The sequence below is a fragment of the Odocoileus virginianus genome, chromosome 15, assembly GCF_023699985.2.
Source record: "Odocoileus virginianus isolate 20LAN1187 ecotype Illinois chromosome 15, Ovbor_1.2, whole genome shotgun sequence".
NCBI classification, from domain to species: Eukaryota; Metazoa; Chordata; class Mammalia; order Artiodactyla; family Cervidae; genus Odocoileus; species Odocoileus virginianus.
In genome coordinates, this window is record NC_069688.1 from 59,537,827 (window position 1) to 59,545,786 (window position 7,960).

The window sequence follows — 7,960 nt, forward strand, 5'->3', positions numbered from 1 at the left end:
ATGCCCATAAGTTTAGTTTGTCAAGTAAATACCATATATATTTTAAAAAAATTGCACAGACATTTATCTTTCAGAGTCAAAATTATATGCAAGCAGGTGCAAAGAAGACTTGTCTCTTGGGTAAACAATACACATTTTATAGCTTATAAAAATCATTTCTATATTGTGGTGATGGGAAATTAAAAGGATTTAACACATAAAATTATTGCAGATTTTATTTAAATAGAATTAATCTGTGAAGCAGAGAGAAACTATGAAATGAAATATTTAGGTCATTTTGTTTTGGTTTCTGACGATACTTTACCTTTATTTTCAGTCCCCATGATATTCTCAGTTTTGGAGAGAGCATTGAAATCTGACTTTGTCGGGATTGTTCACATTACACTCGATTTCATTAAGTTTTTGATAATATATAGTCTTCTGTGTGCAAGGAAAGAAATAACACATTTATTTGCTGAATGAGTTGTAAGGTTTACAAGTTCTTAGTGATTTTTTGCCTACACAGGATTCTATACATTTATACCATCTTAAATCTGGCATATATATATATATATATATATATATACACACACACATATATATATATATTTCAGATAGCTTCTACTGACAAACACAAAGCTTGTTTGTGTGCAAATATAAGGCTAAATAAATGGTGCTAAAGTGTATTATGACTGTCAGATATAATCAGGCAAACTTTTGTGGTGCTTAAATTAATTTTTTCATTGATTTATTGATCAATGCATTGAACAGTGTTTATTATTCACAAGCTGTCTTTTACTGGTAAATCAGGCCTCATAGCACATTGTTAATAAAATGGTTGACTAGTCTATGTAACAGCTCACCAAGCTATTATCTCTTTAACTCCTTAATAATGTTGCATCATTAAAGGTCAAGGGATCATAATATTAATCTCATTGCTGTAGACCATTAACATGACTGAACTTTTCCACAAAATACTTATGTTTACAATGCTATAACCCTTTGACTGCTGCGGCAACCTTTAACCACGTAAATGTCACAAGCTGGAATCATCAGCATGGTTCTTGCCATGGCAATCAAAGAGTTAAGGGCTGTGCAGTGATTTGTTTTATATTTATTAATTTATATTTATTTTGTTTCCATTCAAGAAGGGGGTTTTGGGTGGGGCAGTTTTTGTCTGCTGTACGTGTCTTAACCTAGGGAAGGGTTAAATGGCTTTTTATACTATTGCCTCTTCTGTGTTTGCCATCAATTCATTGTGTTGTAATTTAAAACAAAACTGTCAATAAATAAGAGAACAGAAAATGGTTCACAGACACTGTGGTTTTACTCAATGAATGATTTACATATGTTTATGGTGATATATAGCAGTAGCCTTTGCTATCTGTGTCTTCCTAGTTGATATAAAACAACATAAAGTAAGAACTCTAAAGAAATTTAGGCCAAAATCTCCTGTGTGGTTGCTTGAAATAGTAAGTATGTTAAACTGGCCACGTCAAGTAGAGCATTGTTTAACCACTAACTAGATGCCTATGACTGTGACCAAGAACAAATGCAGGAAGTATTACTAAAGCAGATGTATTTCAGGCAAGTAGCCATGTACATAGAATATGCTAGGATTTGACTACCACTTGATAAAAATAAAAATTGTGCTTTGGATAAGAGAGTACAATTTATTGATTAAAGTCATACATCATGACTCTAAGTAAATTTAATCAAACAAGTTAATATTTATATCAAAAGTCTTTGGCAGAATCCCATTTAAGGATTTTTTTTTCCCTTCCTTTTTCTTTAAAAGCTAGGGCTACAGTAAAGAGTCCAGGGGGTTGGAAAAGATTCCAACATGACTTAGTAACTAAACAACAAATGAAATAGTGACCATGAATAGACTAACAGAGAGAAAGCGAGAGGGAAGATAAACGTTTTCATATTTAATATTTTAATGAATTGCTTTTCTTAGAATATCCAGTAGGTACATGTAACCAATTGTCTAAGCAAGTGTTTCCTAAGACGCAAATCTGACATGTATCATTAGTTCTAAAAGGTCATCTGAATTTTAAGAAGAATTAGGAAAGCATATTAGGAATAAAGGAAAATGTGCTCTGTCACACAAAAATCAAGGTGCATCTGTGCACCAAAAAGTTACTGTTATAAACTTCAATACATATAGAAAAGAGGAACTCTGAAGCAGTGTACTAAGGAAATCCCAGGAGTATAATTTCTGAAATAAGAGACTAGAAAGGCTGTTTGCATTGTCTTTGAAATCTTCATCTAGGATGAATCTCTGGAATTTTGGAGATCTTTCTCAAAGAGTTTAAAGAAGTACTTGCAAATAAGGGTGGTTGTGCTTTTGGAACATGTCAGCATATAAACACCTACAAAATTTAGTCATCCAACAATATAGTTTATTTTTATTTGTAGAAGGCTTTCAAATAAAAGATAACCTTTATTTTTACAAGGCTATTAAGGATATGTAACCATAAATATCAAGGTGAAAACAAGAATAAATCTCCCTTGCTTTTACTATCAAAGAGAGAAAAAAAGTTATAAACATAAATCTTATCTAGTAGGTTTGTTTTAATATCTGAATCATTAATCTGAATCATAAGTAATGATATCACTTATCTTACAATCAAAGACCAAATTGGAATACTATATTTTGGAGAAAAATCAAAATCAAAATCAGGGTTTGAGAACCCTAACACACCTAGCACACTATAGAAATGTAAATATAATATATCACACTGAGTGATGTTTGCATATTTTATGTTTTTCGTAAAAAGCATCAAATGGGCATAGCTTTCGCCCGGTTTGATGCACCATCTTCAATCCAGTTATCTCCTGGACGCAGCACCAGCTCCCCCTTCCCCTCCCCCACCTCCATTTCCTCTTCTCCTCCACATACCTTCTACTTCCTCACTTTCGCTCCCTTAATTTCTCTATTCCTTGAAAGAAAAATTTCTGTCACTCCTTCACACCTTCCTAATGTGTTTTTTACGTCTTTTTTGTTTTTTTTACGTCTTATGATTTGCACTTCTCATGACTCTGTAAAATTACTTCCATTTAAATCACGTATTTATTACTTAATCTACTCTTTCTACTTCTCTCTTACTTGGCTTCTTAGCAGTACTTAATACTGATAATTACTCCGAGCAAAAGTATGTTATTCATACTTTTTCTGGAAGTCTTGAGGGTTGGTCCTATTTTTCATTGCCCAGAGCCCGATACAGTACCAAGTTCGTGGCCAGCCCTCTATAAATTGCTGGCTTCTAGACATTGGCTTAGAGAGATTTTTTTTCCCCTCATCATATATGTTTTTGAACTAGTTCTTATGAGTTTACATATGTCCCCATGTGCTCTTTTTTGCGTGCAATGTAACACCTAATGGAACTGACACAGTCGTCATAAAGTAGGCAGAAAGCTAGAAATATTCATCTATCTATATATGCATCCACCATCCACTTATTTGTTCACTCAACAGTATTGAGATCCAACTACATCCCAGGCATTGTAGGTATCAGGGTGAATCAGTAACTAAAGAGTCATTTAAGACATTAGACAATTAGACATTTAGGACAATTAGAAATAAATAGTATGTCATTACAAGTTTGATGAAGGAAATAAAGCGGTGAGGGGGCGATGTGCGGAACGGTAACCGTGTGCCATCTGAGTGGAGGAAAGGGAAAACTGAGGGAGTGAGGCATGCGTACATCTGAAGGAAGGGCCGGTGCCAAGGCCCTGGGGCAGGAACAAGCTTAATATGCTGCAGAGAGCAGACAGGAGGCCTTCTGGGGACAGCGGCGCCGTGCTCATGGAGACAGAGACCGGACTGTGCCTTAAGGAGCCTCGCAAGCCCGAAAGGAATGGTGTGCGATGGGCTGGCGAGGCAGGAGAGGATGGTCCGCAAAGGAGTACAACGCGGCGAGGCGGGGAGCAGGGAGGCCGACTGGGGAGGCAGCCGCGGAAGTCAACCGCAGGCAGAGAAGGTGGTAAGGAGGGCCAGGCTGGCAGCCAGGATGACGGCGAAGGTGGATGCCTGTGGATGCAGTCTGCAGGCTGGCGGGAAGCTGGGAACAGAGAGGGAGAGAGCCGGGAAGAATGGAGCTGCTGGTTTTTGCAAACAGAGCTGCTCTGGGAGCAGTAGGATCCCACTCTGGACAACTTTCTAACACCTGTGCTGTTAGAAAGATTCTCATTCATGATGTGAGTGATAACTAGATGGGTATAGACGTATGCAAAGATTATTGATCTGCGCACATACGAAGTATGCATTTTACTCTATGTACATTTTATCTCAAGGAAAAAAGGCTATTAAAGACCGGAAACAAAGCCCCTAAATTGAACTAACTGTGCTAATAGTTGCTGATGGGTCCAGAAAAGAAAAAAAAAAAGAGGGCTGAGAAAGGATCACTGGATTCAGTCCCTATATGTTCTTAACCTCTTTTCTTCTACCCTGTCTCATGGACCCTTATTCACAAGCATGGCTTCAGCTTTGTGAATGGGCTAGCTCATGAAACACAGATTCACCGTCTCCACCCACTTGCTGGACAAATTAATCCGGATTTTTCTTTAGTTTCCCAGATGCAGACCACTGAATATAAAACCCATCACCATCCTTTGTCTCCCATCAAAGTAAACATCCTTCACCTTGAATTATAACAGCATGAAATTTTCTTGATTATCCAAGAAAACACCACATAGTTTCGGCCTTCTCTTTCTCCCTTTCTTCACGTGCCCCCGTTAAACACTCGCCAAGTCTCTAAGTCCTATTTCTACAATATTATCGTTCCACATTCTCGAACCAACTTTCTAGCAGTCTTAGAAAGAAAAACATTGAGTAAAATCATTTGATTGCAAAATACAGTATTGTAAGCGGTTGACCTTGATTTGTTCCAAATCGTTCTTTTTTCAAAGCTCGCTATTATTACCATTATTGCTGTTTATAATCGCATTTATTTATTCTTGACTGTGGCGGGTCTTCATCGCTGCTCAGGCTTTTGTCTCGTTGCGGTGAGCGGAGGCTGCTCTGTCCTGGCGGTGTGCGGGCTTCTGGTTGTGGCAGCATCCCTTGCTGTGGGGTACCGGCTCTAGACGCGCAGGCGTTAGTAGTTGTGGCATCAGACTCAGTAGTTGTGGCTCCCATGCCCTTGAGAACCGGCTCAGCTCTGGCACACAGCTTAGTTGCCCTCGGCATGTGGGTTCTTCCAGGACCAGGGATCGAACCCATGTCCTCTGTATTGACAGACAGATCCTTTTATCACTGAGCCACCAGGGAAGCCCTCAAAGCTCTTTAAATGTTTCTCATCAAATAATAAAGAAAACCTCAAGTGTAGGATAATTTTTTTAAATATTCATCCTTTACTCCTGATAATCGCTTTTGAACCAGAGACTCCTTTAGCAACAGTAGCTGAGTGAAGTGGGAAGACCTGTGTTTTGGAGTCACTAGCATATAGCAGTTATCTGATTTTAAAGTATTCAAAATATCAGATCCTACTTTCTCAGATGTGTACGCAGACACTAAAGAAATATTTGCTTTTTTACTGTGAATTGGTAGGGAAGATCATCTTACAAATGAGAGATTATGATAAAATTTTCAAACCACAGTCATTTTGCCTATTCAGAGGGAAGTACAATCCAAATAGTTGCTAGTATTGGAGTCTAGTATTGGGTTCCTAGGACAGGGTGTCAACATAATGGTCGAGCTGGGAGGTAACCAAGAGATTGGTGACACAGATTCAAAAGGGAGTGAGCCCACTCAAGGACAGAAGAGACACAGATGAATTGTTCAAGACACAGTTGTTGTTTTTTTTTTTTTATTATTTTTTGCTTAGAACGATATCACTGGACCTTTACATTTACCTAACTTTCACTTTAGAATTCTAAAGATTTTACCCAGCTAGTGATGTGTGTTTGAAAGCTATTGGCACTTTTGGGTCAAACGATGGCATATAATTTCACTCCCTCCAAAGCGCTACTAAAAATGGAGGAAATGATTTGCTTTTCTAAGGCTTAGGAAAAGGGAGGACAAGTGAAAAAACAATAGCAATATTTGGGAATCTGAAAGCAGGTGGTTATCTGGTAACTTACCTGACAGACCCAAGGAAATCAAATTATAAACTGGCAGGAACAGAGAACCAGCCCTGTGTATCACTAGGACGGTAAAATCTATGGAAGTAAAAGCAACAAACACCTGGAAATAGGGTAAATGGAATTGACCAAATTAAGAAGGACCTGAAAATCATTCATAAGAATCAGTTAAATGCTCCAAATCCTGGGCAGTCCTCCTGCTTTCTCTCCCCAGCCCCAAACTCAAGGTTTATTCTGTGGAGCGGGTAAAAATGGTCTCTGAGTTGAGGGCTGCCAGTGTTCTATATCCTGAATCCTAGGATAAACAGATCTAGAGAGGAGAAGATCCAAACTGAAAGAGAATGGATGGCTCTAGCAGGTGGATACATTTGGTATATATATATACACGAAATAATGTAAAAAAGTGTAAATATATGTTTATGTACTTTTCTGTCTGGATGGTTTGTCCATTGGTGTGAGTGGAGTATTAAAGTACTGCACTCTTATTGTGTTACTGTAAATTTCCACTTTAATAGTTATTAGCATTTGCCCTATGTATTGAGGTGATCTTATGCTGAGTTCATATATATTTATAATTGATATATCTTCTTGTATTGATCCTTTGATAATTATGCCCTTCCTTATCTCTTGCAATGATCTTTATTTTAAAGTCTATTTTATTTGATATGAGTATTGTTACTCCCACTTTCTTTTGATTTCTATTTGAATGGGATATCTTTTTCCAGTCCATCATTTTTGGTCTGTTTGTGTCCCTGGGTCTGAATCATGTCTCTTGTAGACAGCATATATAGGTGTCTTGTTCTGGTAAACATTCAGCTAATCTGTGTCTTTAGGTTGGAGCATTTAATCCATTTACATTTAAGATAATTATTGATATGTATGACTCCAGTATTCTTGCCTGGAAAATCCCATGGACGGAGGAGCCTGGTAGGCTGCAGTCCATGGGGTCGCTAAGAGTTGGACACGACTGAGCGACTTCACTTTCACTTTCATGCATTGGAGAAGGAAATGGCAACCCACTCCAGCGTTCTTGCCTGGAGAATCCCAGGGACGGGGGAGCCTGGTGGGCTGCCGTCTATGGGGTCGCACAGAGTCGGACACGACTGAGGCAACTTAGCAGCAGCAGTAGCAGCAGCATGACCCTATTGCCATTTACTGTTTGGGGTTTGTTCTTTCTCTTATGTTTTCTATCTAGAGAAATTCCTTCAATATTTGTTGTAAAACTGCTTTGGTGGTGCTGAATTCTCTTAACTTTTGCTTATCTGTAAAGCTTTTGATTTCTCCTTTGAATCTGAATGAGATCCTCGCTGGATAGAGTAATCTTGGTTGTAGATTTTTTTTTTTCCCCTTTCATCACTTTAAGTGTTAATATATCCTGCCACTTGCTTTTAGCCTGCAGAGTTTTTGTTGAAAAATCAGCTTTTAGCCTTTTGGGATCCCCTTATCTGTTATTTGTTGCTTTTCCCTTGCTGTTTTACTGTTTTTTCCTTGTGTTTAGTTTTCATTAGTTTAGCTAATATATGTCTGGGCATGTCTCTCCTTAGGTTTATCCTATATTGAATGAGACTCTCTGGGCTTCCTGGACTGGGGTGGATAGTTTCTTTCCCATGTTAGGGAAGTATTTGCCTATAATCTCCTCCTTTTCTCATTCACTTTCTTTATTTCTTCTCCTTCTGGGACCCCTATAAATCAAGTGTTACTCTAATGTTGTCCCAGAGGTCTCTGAGACTGTCTCATTGTTCTTCATTCATTTTTTTCGTTCTACTCTGCCTAAGTTATTTCTATCACTCTGTCTTCCAGTTTACTTATCCATTCTGCCTCAGTTATTCTGCTATTGGTTCCCTCTAGTGTATTTTTGATCTCGATTGTTGTGTTGGTCATTGCTGATTGTCTA